At 43.5% G+C, this 12,628-nt stretch overlaps 1 protein-coding gene and 1 pseudogene across 2 annotated transcripts in view; both read right to left on the bottom strand.

The window, feature by feature from the left end:
- The window catches only part of CUNH1orf226 (chromosome unknown C1orf226 homolog), a 288,836-nt gene that overhangs the window by 141,488 nt on the left and 134,720 nt on the right, over positions 1–12,628 (bottom strand). The gene's annotated exons all lie outside the window — the stretch shown is intronic.
- Positions 9,500–10,492, bottom strand: LOC129689416 (60S ribosomal protein L5-like; annotated as a pseudogene).

The following is a 12,628-nucleotide window of genomic DNA, read 5'->3' as shown; positions in this document are numbered from 1 at the left end:
AGGACAGGAATCATACGGTCATTGCGTCACCCTCCCTTCCTGGTCAAAGCCCTGGAGAACCCTGGAATGGAGGGACACATCTCAACATAACAAAGGCTCAACACGACAACCGTACCCTGCATTACACTAAATGCAAGAAAGCCTGAACGCATCCCTCCGAAATCAGGAATAAGACTTTTATTCAGTAGTGTCTAAAGTCCTAGCTAGAGCAGGAAGGCAAAAGACAGAGATAGAAGTGATGAAAATAGAAAAAAAGAAGTCAAGTTATTTCTAGACAAACACAGTAAAACTTATACTTAAAAGACGTTTAAAGCCATTATCAGAAAACCCACGGATCTGATAAATACTTTCAGCAAAGTAGTAGCAGGGTACAAAGTAAGCATACACAAATCGGCAGTTTTACTATTTACTAATGCCAAACTTACTGACAAAGAAATCAAGAAAAAAAAGGGGGGCCACTTCACATCTTTAAAAAAGAGGTGAAAGGACCTCTGTAGTGACAACTTGAAGATGCCCTTAGAACAGCAGTTCTCAACCTCTGGGTCGTGACCCCTTTTGGGTTGAGTGTCAGATATTCTGTGTATCAGATATTTACATTAAAATTCATAACGGTAGCAAAATTACAGTTATAAAGTAGCAACAAAATAATTTTATGGTTGGGGTCGCAGACTCAGGAACATTGAGAACTACTGCGCCAGAAGATGGAAAGACCTTTAATAATAAGATGGAAAAACTAACGTTATGAAATGGTGATGCTACGGAAAACAATCAATAGATTCAATGCAATTCCCATCAAAATTCCAATGACATTCTTCACAGAAATAGAAAATAACCCTGAAATTCATATGGAAACACAAAAGACTCCAAATAATCAAAGCACTTGTAGGTGGAAAGAGAAATGTCTGCTCTCCAGTTACACTACAGAAGCCACAGTAAGAAAATAAACAGCAGTCGCCCCAAAACAGTCACACCAGTTGCAGCAGAATAGAGAGACTAGAAGCTGGCCCACATTGAGACCATCGCCTGATGTTGACCGAGGTGCCAAAAACATACATTGGCAAAAAGCCTCTTTAACAAATCATGGTGAGAAAACTAGAATCGACCCATAGAAGAAGAAAACTTTAGCCAGCCGTGTCTCCAGCTCTGTAAAAACATCAATTAAAAAATGGATCAAAGACCTGAAACCTTGGAACGGCTCAAGGAACACATAAGGGAAATCCTTTGAGCCACAAGCAAAGGCAAGGACACAGGAAAAGGACCTTCTGAAAGGGAAAGAACTGACAAATAGTATTTCATGAAACTGAAAAGCTTTGGCAAAGCCAAGGACAAGTGCACAGGATGAAAATCTTGGCCAACCAGAAATCAGACATTAGATTAATGCCTGGAATGTCTAACTCCAAAGGATAAATCCAGAAGAGGAAATAACCCAACCAGCAAATAGGCAAGGGAACTGAGTAGATAGTTCTCAAAAGAAGGTATATAAATGACTAATAAATGCATGGGGAAAAAATGGTGTGGTGACGGACCCCTTTACTCTTAGACCTTGGAAACAGAGGCAGGGGGATCTCCGTGAGTTCTAGGCCAGCCTTGTCTACATAGTAAGATCTCGTCTCAAAGTTTAGAGACAAAGAGTCAACAGAATTGAAACCGCATGGACATCCCAACTCAGTGCGGTCAGAATGGCTATGATCAAGAGGAGAAAGGGTAAATGATGGTCAGGACACAGGGAGAAAGATGGTCAGGACACAGGGAGAAAGAATTATGGAAGCTTATGCAATGCAGCCATCACTGGGAATCAGTATGGCAATTCCTCAAAAATCTAAACACAGAACCACCATGGGACCCAGCTACAGTGCTCCTGGGGTCTACACCCGAAGGACTCCAAGTCAGTGTACCACAAAGACATTCTACCCACAATGAGACAGAAACACCCACGGCACTATTCGCAATCGCCAAGAGACAGAACCAGCCTACATGTCCATCAATACATATATATATACAGAAAATGCAGGAGTGGGCATGTTTTTTGGCCATAAAGAAGAATAAATTATGTTACTTCCTAAAAAGTGGATGGGCCTGGAAATCAATGTATTAAGTGAAGTAAGACTCAGACAGTCAAATATTCTGTTTCCTCCCAAATGCAGAATCTAGAATTTAGGATTTGGTTTTTAGGGGAAAGAAGCAGTCTTTGGAGGGGAGAACAAGAAAAAGTAATGAAAGAAAAGAAACGTATATATTTCTCTCTCCTATGTATGGCGTGAAAGCAGAAAGGGGGATATTTGCAGGCAAGGCTGGGCCAGCAGGGGGTACTACAGGCAACAAGAAAGAGTAACAGGGGGAGATTAAATGTAATACTGTACATTTATGAAAAATAATACTTTTTAAAATAACGTAACTTAAAGCAGGAAATATATACTGTTACTCTGGGTTCTCTAGTTACCAACAGGAAAATTTATTAAGACTTTTTTTTTCCTTTTAAATGGAACATTCTCTTTCTCACTCCCTCTCTCTGCTCCAGGTACCTTTCTAATGACTTACTAACTCTCAGCAATTCCAGATGCAGTACCTGCAGACAGCAAGAGCCTGGTTCCCTGTTCCCATGCTGGTCTCTGCTTCCTTCCTGAATCACATCAGCTGCACGCCCCTGAAGATAATCTTGAACAAACAAATGGTACTGTTTCACTGGCCAGAATCCCAACCCAGACTCCCACTTCCACCTTTAGCAAAGAAAGGATTAAATGTTGCCTCTCCTGGGAAATTTTTTTGTTTTGTAATTTCCAGGCTATTTTTTTTAGTTGATTCCAGTTCCCTGCCGGAAGTCCCGTCCTCTATTTCCATGCACCTCCTAGTCACAATTATGCTAAAATCCATGTGGAAGAGTTGCAATTTATGGGTTTCACCTGAAAAGTCTGTCTCATTTGTTTTCTTTTCCTCTCAGTTTTCTATCGTTTGGTTTTACTACCCTCTTAGATATCGGATGGTGGTTTATATCTGACAGGCATTGCCCATGACAGCCAGCAGCACCACTGTCAGGTTCTAAGTGACGCCAGCTCCCTTCAAGGAAGGCTTCTGTTTGCTTACGGCAGGTGGGTAGGATCCAGGAAACAACCTCCATCTCCTTCAGCTGACCAGAAGCCTGCTCAATCTCGAGAAGATAAACTATTTCCAGGTGGTCCTTATTCCCAAGAACCCTGTGCTCATCCAATCTGAAAGCCCGGAGAGTTTCCCAGAGTTATCTCCTCCTGAGCAAGCCCTGGACTATGAAATACCACGTGCACTGACACAACCAAAAGCTCCCAACACCTACTGAAAAGCCTCTTCACTGTCACAGCCACACTGGGAATTACCTGGAGGAAAAGAGGTCACTTGACTGCTCTGCCCTCTGGTGTGGCATCTTGCCTTCCCTTGGTAACACAGCTACAGCCTGTTCTAGACAGGGTTCTACACACACGGCAGGCAGATGTACCTTCCTAGTGGAAGTAATATTATGGTATCAATGAGGCTAGCCCAATCAGAGGAAATCTAAGAAGCCATTCATAGTGAAATGTCCGAGACTCATCTACATCTATGCCTATTCTCTCTTAAAAATTTTTTTGATGTACACGTTCATGTGGCTAAATGTGTTCAGGTGTACCATGTGTACACAGATACCCATGGAAACCAGAAGAAGTTATCAGATCCCGTGACACTGGATGTCGTGAGCCGCCCTGTGGATGCTGGGAATAGAACCTGGGTCCTCTGTAAGAGCAGCAGGTGCTCTTAACTGCTGAGCTGTCCCTCCAGCCACACCCTATTTAAACTTGCCCGGCTCTTTCTCTGCGCTGGCCCCTGGCTGTTTTCTGATTTATAGCCTCCCCTGTGGTTCCACTCCCAACTCTGCACTTCTCACTTCAGAGATTCCCAGTTGGAACTACCTCCTTAGTGCTGGTCTGCTCTTGCTCAATAGCCTCTATTTTCATTTGAGAAATGTTCCTCCTTCTGTCTCTCTGATATTCCTAATGCATGAATTTTCAAGATGTCTTTTAGACTGAAGCATCATTTTCCTTTCTTGGCTTTTTATTTTCTTTCTTTGAGGTGTCCATAGGCTTCTCAAAATAGCATATTTCCTTGAGAGTTACAGGATTTTTGTTTGAAAACTCATTTTGCCAAGATGTTGTGTTTTGTTTTGATCTCATTTGTCCCTCCCTAGCTGGTAATATTATTTTGGCCCTTACAAATCTGAATATACAACTGTGAACGATAAAGGCATGGTCTGGTGCTTTGTACTTGATTGTTAATTATTTTGCTCCCTGAGGTCTGTTTGCTGTCTTTTACGAGCAGACTATCACACTATCATGTGCCTCAAGTAATGTGGTGTAATCCTTGCCTCCACAATTATCCCCGATTGACTAAAGAAAAGGCCTACACACCTGGGCAGGACAGAAGTGAGGGGGGTGTGGCCAAGGTTCGAGGGTTTGGAAGACAGGAGGATCAAGGGAAGGGCAGAGACAGGGACGAGAGAAAAGAAGAAAAGGGAGTTGAGAGGGGTTAGGTGAAGAAAGAGCCACCTGGCTGGAGGACACAGCCCTGAGGATCAGGGTGGAGAGAAGCAGCCTCATACGGAAAGCATAAGCAAATATTTATGGGGATATTGGATGGGAAGTAGCCCAGATAGGAACGATTAAAGCAAACGCATAGGATGTGGGTCTGGGAGGTAACAGGGTAGCTTAGGAGGTTTATTCTGCCCAGCCCCAGGTTTAAGGCACATTAAAAATACAACAGCTGTCTGTCTTTCATTGACTGATAGCAGAATAATTAATATCTGCCACAATACTTACAGCCTACTAATAATAAACATTAATAGCCTTTTTATTTTCTGTAACTCTGGACAGGGCTCTAAAATAGACGGTTAGGACCAACTGGAAAATGGACAGGAAAACACTAGACAGCTCACTGAGTGCTACAGGGTTCCTGGGTCTGACTCTCATAGTTACCTCTGCTTCCTCCCTGGGTCACAGGATTCCTGTTTATCACCAAATCTTACTATGAATGGTGAGGCTCTCCCTCACCATCCCTGCCCTTGAACCTACTTGATGTTTAAATCACTTCTGAGTGCTTTTTAAATAAGTTGTCCTCGTGTGTTCAGATGAGAAGAAAGACTATTCAAGTGTGCAGATCCTACGACACCTTCAAGAGACCTGTCAGGAAGCTGGGTGGTGATGACTCACACCTTTAATCCCAGCACTCGGGAGGCAGAGGCAGGTGGATCTATGGGTTCGAGGCCAGCCTGGCCTATAGATCGAGTTCCAGGAGAGCCAGGTCTTGGAAACCTGTCTCAGAAAACAAAAGCAAGTAAACAACAACAACAAAGAAGTCCTACCAAGAAAGGTTAATATGGCCATTTTAAGTACAAAACAATTGCATGTTTAAAGTTATGAATACATTTCATAGATATAAATATACTAGATAAAGGGCATCAGTGGGGAGCTTAGAAGTTTCCTCTATGATGTTAAGTATATAGACTCTGTGGCATTAGGTGATGGTTCTGAATGTTGAAGCTATAGGTGATATACCACAGTGTATATGTGATGTTTCTTAAACATCTTAAACTCATGTTCATTATTATCAACCTAGATGCATCCTGATGCTTTTCCCCTTGAGCCCGCACAACCAGAAAGGAAAACAGTATGATTTCAGGGTCCAGATATTCCCTCCTGCCCCCCTGCCAGACAAACTGCTCTTTGGGAATTAAAACAAACGGACAAACAAACAAGCTGAGGCGTATAAAGTACACGGGAGACAGAAGCCTTAAGAGCAGCAAGCACGCAAGGCCTGTCATCAGAGGCGATTAAAGAGGAGAGAGGTTAAGAGCTCCCAGAGGGCAGCGTGAGCTTCCAAAGACAAAGAGTGCTAACGGGGGTGTTTATCACTTGCTCCCTAACTAGCTGCAGAGCTTAGAAAGAAATACAGCCCAGAGCCAGGAAAATGACTGAGCCGGCCTTCAGGGGACGGTAAATACAAAATGAAGGGATCCAAATGCTCACCTAAGACCAGAAGTGTTTCAGATTAGCAAGTTTTTCGGATCTGGCGCTGTTTTCGTAGACATTGCCAGTTAAACAGCTCAAATCCACACGCCTTAAATCTAAAGTGATCCGGGATGTGAACCTTTCTGGGTTTCGTGATTCAGTTTGGGGAGCATTTCAGAGCATTGTGGGTTGGGGATGAACAGTCTGTGTTTTGAAAAGCGGATATTTTTAAGTTAGTTATTCCTTTCCTAGGTCTTTTTGCTATGTCCCGACTCAGGGAACTGTCAGTCTCCTGTTGCCCACTTTGCTACGCCTCCATAGCACTTACAACCATTGGAAATGTCATACCTCCTGAAGGAATGCTTGCCTTAGTGTTCAGATCCCTGGGGCCTGTCACTACAGCGGGTATCAGGAATGGCTGAGAAAAGCAAAAATATTTTTTATTTGGCTTTAATTTTTCCAGTTCCTCTATAATGTGCCTTTTCAAACAGAAAACACATTTAATCAATTACTTTAAATCATTTTGCACAGTCTGAGCTATGAACCCTTGATGGCTGGAGCAGAAGGGTCTCCCGGGCCTTCCCTACCCAGGAAGGCACAATCAGCAACAACCAGAGAATGGCAAAGATGGAGCAGAACATAGGGGGGGGGGGATTTGCAAGTCTCTGTAAGTCCTGGTTCCTAAGCCCCCACCCTCAGAGGTTTGCAAATTCCCATCTGTAACTTGGATTCTCTAGGTCTAGAGCAGAGGAAACAAAACAGGGGACAATGCTGGCTCCCTATGAAACACCTGGTGGCACTCGGACCGCCTCCAGGAAAGGAATGCCGTGTTTTTTAACTCGTGGTGAATAAAAAGCTCTTCCAGGACAGCGGCTATACAAACCATCTTAAGGGAGAGGCACTGTAGGTACTATTAGGCCTGGTTCACAGGTTGTGGACAGCAAATGAAGCCTTAGAGGTGGGGGAGGGGTTTGCCTCTTGCAGTAGAGGATGCCAGGTCAACGGAGCAGAAGCCCTGAGGATGAGGGTGTAGAGGCGAGGTGTACTCTTTTGTGAGTGCTCATGCATTGGTTGTATTGATGACGGTACTCTGGGCCTTTGGGAACCAAGATTCCTGGATAAGAAATGAGTGGGGGAGATCTTAAGTAACCTGGGCTACACAGTGAGACCCTGATTCAAGCAGACGCTCCAGGACCGAGCCTTTATCACTAGAATCACTTAGATAAAGCAGGCACTTGCAAACTGAAGAAACAGCAGCCTCAGCCAACATGTTAATGGAAAGTCTAATTGGTCACGGTAGCAACAAGGCAGCCAATTCCCTAATGTCTTCCCAACGTTTCTCTTACTCCCTAGCAAAGTCACTCTAAATTAAATCAGGCTTCATAATCCACAGACTATAGTGGCGGGTCCATAGCATTTCCTATCTTCTTGTTCAGAAATGTTATTTCATTTCTCATTGGTCAAAACCAGTGTTTATATCAGAATGGTAATCCATCTCCACATTGGAGCTGCTGGCTTCCAAAACGGCGCTTATTTTTCTCTATGCTATTTTCCCCAGCTTCTGTGGTTCCAGGGTTAAGAGTGATTCTTATGAAGCTCAGTGACCTTAAACACGAAATAATATCTTAAGTTCTCACTTAACAATTTTTGATCTCCTCTACCAAAAAGTTTTTCATTCTTAGAAAAGTAATGAAGTCACGAATGCTCATTCCTAAAGTAAGGAAGAACATGTGACTGCCAAAACCAGCAAGAAACTATTAAAATCAATTCTTCGAAGTGTGGTTGTATACACAGAAACATGGCTTGGGCTGCTTAGGAAGCTGAGATAAGAGAATCCATAAGACAGGTAGGAAAGGAGAGAGGCAAAGAGGGAGAAGGAGAGAGGGAGAGATAAAAGGGGAAACAGATAGATGGAGGAAAGGAGGGAGAAACAAAAAGAAGGAGAGAAGGATGGAGGAAGCTCTCTTTGCCTTGTCTCCCAGATTCCTACCTACAAACACCCCAAGTGTCACAAGCTGTGTCTTATGAACTGAAGACATTCTGCGCTCTCTCTCTCTCTCTCTCTCTCTATTTTCTCCAAACACTCTTGTGCTCTTCAAAAAAGTGTGAGGATGGCAAAGTTAATTACACGTTAATGACTCTACAGTCTTTAAACCTGAGAATGAAAACTGCCATCTACCACGAATTAAACTCACTGTTTACACACACTTCCTAAAATTGAACAAGACGTGGCCCTCAGTGAATGAGGGCAGAAAACACATGACCCCAGGCGCTAGGCACGTGTAAAGGGAGTCTTTGGATTCAAAACAAATCTCACACTTTCCACACTCTCACGAATAGCACCGAAATATTGATGTTGGCTTGTCTTCCCAATCATCTTTAGCCTTTGTCTTCCAAACCACCTACATTGTGAGCAATGGAATGGGTGTGGAGAACTACAGGACATGTGTTTGGCATGTTGCTAACTTTCCATACTCCATCTACAAAATTGAGACTATAAAATCTTAACAATAAATAATATTGAATATAATGACAGATGACTAAAACCAAAATATTTTATGTAAGCAATGACAAGTAAAAATAGGAATTTCTCCTCCTAAGTCACTGTTTAGTTGGGCTCAGAGTTTAATCTTCAAGTTCTTGAAATTTTCTCTACACCTTATCCCTGCCACCCCATTCCCTAGACCTTCCAAATATTCAGCTCTATCTGGCCCTAGAGGCCCTCCTGGATGGTAATCACTGAAGCCTCCATCCCCATTCTTACCTTCATTGTTCTGTGTAAAGTCTATACTGTGGCTGCATGGGAAAAGTTAGATATGGGACCCCCAAAAAATGTTGGGGAAAGGAAGGTATGACATGGGTTAGGAGACAGATCTTCAAACTCCACCTCGAAGTCAAAAGCTCAAGAATTCCCTGAGTATATTCTCTCTATTCTAAACAAGGCGTTTGTGGGTTGGTTTGTTTAAAATCATAGCTATACGGAGAAAAACAGAACTGTATTAGATATAGTTTAAGAATCTTTTTGTTTGTTTGTTTATCCCCCATTGTTTGTTTTTAGCTCTTGAGACCTGGTCTTAGCTATCTCAAGCTTTGCCTTCAACACACTGTGAAACCAGGTCTTAAATCCCTGCCCTCTTGCCTCCACTTCTAGGTTCTAGGGTTATAGCTGGCACTGCCACGCTGGCCTTTAGTACCATTATCCTAAAGTTTCTATATCTTGTACATTCTGAACCAGTCGTCACAGTGTCTTTGACATGTAGACTGTCCATCAGGGATATTATTTGCTACCATGTTTGACAGTGATGCAGAAGAGGAGCACTGATGATGGCAAATACTGTGCTTTGAGAAGCTCAAAGCTCCATGCAACTTTAAAAAAATAGTTTGAGAATACCTAACAAAATCAGCATCACTCAGTCACAACTCAGCTTAGTGGGCAATGTCTTTGTTGTCCGAGCATAGGGATCTAAGTTGGACCCCACAGCCCTCATTTTTTTTTTTTTTTTTAGCTTCTTGGCCAATAAGTTTATTGTCTTTATGGAAAAAATCTTCATAGAAACTGCTTTAGCTCTCAGCAGTGAGTTCCTGAACTCTGAGGAAGCTTTTCTTCTTTTGAGCAACCCGATCTTTCTTCTGGGCAAGGGACATTTTGGGACAATTCCACCTCTTCTTCTTCACTTCTCTCTTGGGCTTCTTCTCATAGACTGGGTTCTCTCGAATAGCAGCGTGGGCTTTCTTGTACATCTCCTCCATGTCTGGAGTGATGTTGTTCTTTATGTACTGGGAGAACTGTTTCTTATAGGCATCTTCATCTTCCTCCATTAGGTAGCGCATGTAGTCTGCAACATTCTGACCCATGATGTGCTTCCGATGCACTTCTGCGTTGAACTCCTTGCTTTCAGAGTCATAACCGGGAATCGTTTGGTACTATGCGGGACAGACAAGCCTCCATCCACAGCTCCCTTCAGGGCCCCAAAAACTTTATTGCCACTTGTAGTTCGGGCAAGACCTGCATCCAAATAGCAAGTGAAGGCACCGGCTGACCGTCAATGCTCTCCACATTGTACTCATCTCCAGTCACCTCCACCTGGCCTTTGTAGACCTTGTCCATACCGAACCTATTGAGAAGCCTGCGGGCCAGCAGCAGGCCAGTGCAATACGCTGCAGGGTAATTGGTCAGGCCGACCTTCACCCCATACTTTGGCAGTTCATGTGCATATGCTGCGCAGACTATCATGCCCCCTTCTATATGGGCACACGCAATCTGGCAGCTGATGTCTCTGTTCGTTACAGGGACTATCATCCTATACTTGGTGTGTGGTACTTATTTTTGTCCCGGATCACCAGTCGTTTCCGAGCATAGTAGTCAGTTTTGCCCTCTCGCCGCCTTCTAAACCTCACTTGGAATCTCGTAAAGTAGGCCTTGTTCTTGACAACTTTAACAAACCCCATCCTGCGGAACAGACACCCGCAACCACAGCTCCTCTCAGACCTGCAAGCCCAGCCCACAGCCCACATTTAAAATAAGCCTGACATAGTGACTTATCGCTGTAATCCCAGCTGAGGAAGGTAGAGACAGGTACCCAGATGCCATCTACAAGTCAGTCTAGCCCCATAGCCAAGCTCCAAGCTAATGAGAGACTCTTTCTCAAAAAAAAAAAAATAAGGGGATCACTCCTGAGGAACACCATCCCAGGGTGTCCTGTTCCTAACACACAGGCACCCCAACATACACAGGGGTACACACGTTGCCATAGTGTCTAATCCCACTATTCGCCATCTCAGGACAAAGCAATAAAAATACAGAGTGCAACAACAGGCAAGAATTCATCGTGACATTTTTATAATGGCGGAGAATTTTAATGGGAGAATGGTTAGATTATTATAAATTTATTTATACATCAGAACACTATGAGTCCATTAGAAAAGGATAGAGTGTCTGTATGTATCAACATAGGAGTGTATATATGATATATAACTAAGTAGAGAGAAATGAAGCTTTAAATCTGTATATACTGTGATCTTATTATGTTTGAGAAACTTGGTAGCTGACATTCATTAAATCTTCATGTTTCAAACACTATGTTAAAATATCAACATGAGTTTTAAATTTAACAATTGTTAATGATGCTAAGTTAGTTAATGTTTTCCACTTGAAAATGTCGAAAAATGAGGCTTGGAGAGGCTTAGCAACCTGTTTTCACATCAAGAAACCAATGAGGAATAAAGCCAGGCTTGGAAGAGGGCAGGGGGAGCGGGGTCAGAGATAGAGATAGAGAAAAACAAAGAGAGACACACACACACACACACAGAGAGAGAGAGAGAGAGAGAGAGAGAGAGAGAAACACATATGCACACAGAGGGGAGAGAGAAACACAAACCAGCAAGCTTTCATTGTGAATTCATGAATAGGTTAACAACATGCAATTAACTTAACCACCACCTCCAAATGTAAGAATAGTGTTTAAAGGGATTTTGTTATGTTTTGTTCAGAACAGAGCCCTGATCATTAGTTTAACCTATTCCGGATAATAAGACCTATTACTGATACACATATTCAAATAAAGGATCACACTGGAGTGTCCTCCCATTTGCCCAAATGTTCTAAAAACATATGTTAAAGAAAAACAATACACACGTGTAAAATAACATGGCATTCTAGGGATGAGGCCCCCAGGGAAGGAATAAGTGTGTTTGGAGGAAGCCAGGTGTGGAAATTCACTGTTAGCTGGAAAGGCACATTCAGGGCCACAGCAGAGGGCCTGGGAAGGGCCATTTGATGGACCACCCAGAACCACGGGCTCTGCACCCACTCTGGATACCAAGGCTTCCTTGGTATCCTTCCATATTACAACACTGATCTCAGGGCAGACCTTTCATCTGAGTGTGCACCTAGCAGCTGCCTGGAATGGAAGGCTGAAACTCTGCTGAAGGAAGAGTCCCACGGCATCCCTTCCTCACATCCACAGGATGAAAAAGGCGCTCTTCCCTTCATGTGTCAATATTTACGCTTCCCCAGGGGCTCGAGCAGATTAACGCTGCTTCCTGCGTGTGAAGTTACAGGCAACATTTTTCCAAGCCATCAATCTTTCACTCCAGTAACAGCCCAAGTCAGGAGGATCACAGACTAAAGCTTAACACAGTCAGTCCTAGAGGGCCCTGTGTCCTTGATGGCAGGCTGTGGGTGTGTGGGGCTGCTCTCTCAGCACTCCCTGCTTCCCATGGGTGACAGGCTGTTCTGCAAATTAACACTGCCCGGCAGTTGTGTGAATGACTAATTACTGCACCCAGGCAGTTTCCTGAGAATGCCTGCAATGGTACCCCTTTAAAAAGGAAAGGGTGCCTGAGAGATGGCTCAGAGGGCAAAGGCGAATGCTGACAAAGCTGACAGCCTGAGATCATCCCTAGGACCTACCTACACGATATAAGGAGAACCACTTCCTGCAAGCTGTCTTCTGCCCTCCCTCCATATATATGCCACTGCACATGTTCTCTCTCTCTCTCTCTCTCTCTCTCTCTCTCTCTCTCTCTTTCACACACACACACACATGCACACACACACAAACACACCTACATGAGAGATAGATAGATAGATAGATAGATAGATAGATAGATAGATAGATAGA

This window comes from Psammomys obesus, unplaced genomic scaffold (genome assembly GCF_907164565.1).
Source record: "Psammomys obesus unplaced genomic scaffold, mPsaObe1.curated_primary_1811, whole genome shotgun sequence".
NCBI lineage: Eukaryota > Metazoa > Chordata > Mammalia > Rodentia > Muridae > Psammomys > Psammomys obesus.
The sequence above is the reverse complement of the archived record's forward strand: the minus strand, read 5'-3'. Positions and strand labels throughout refer to the sequence as shown.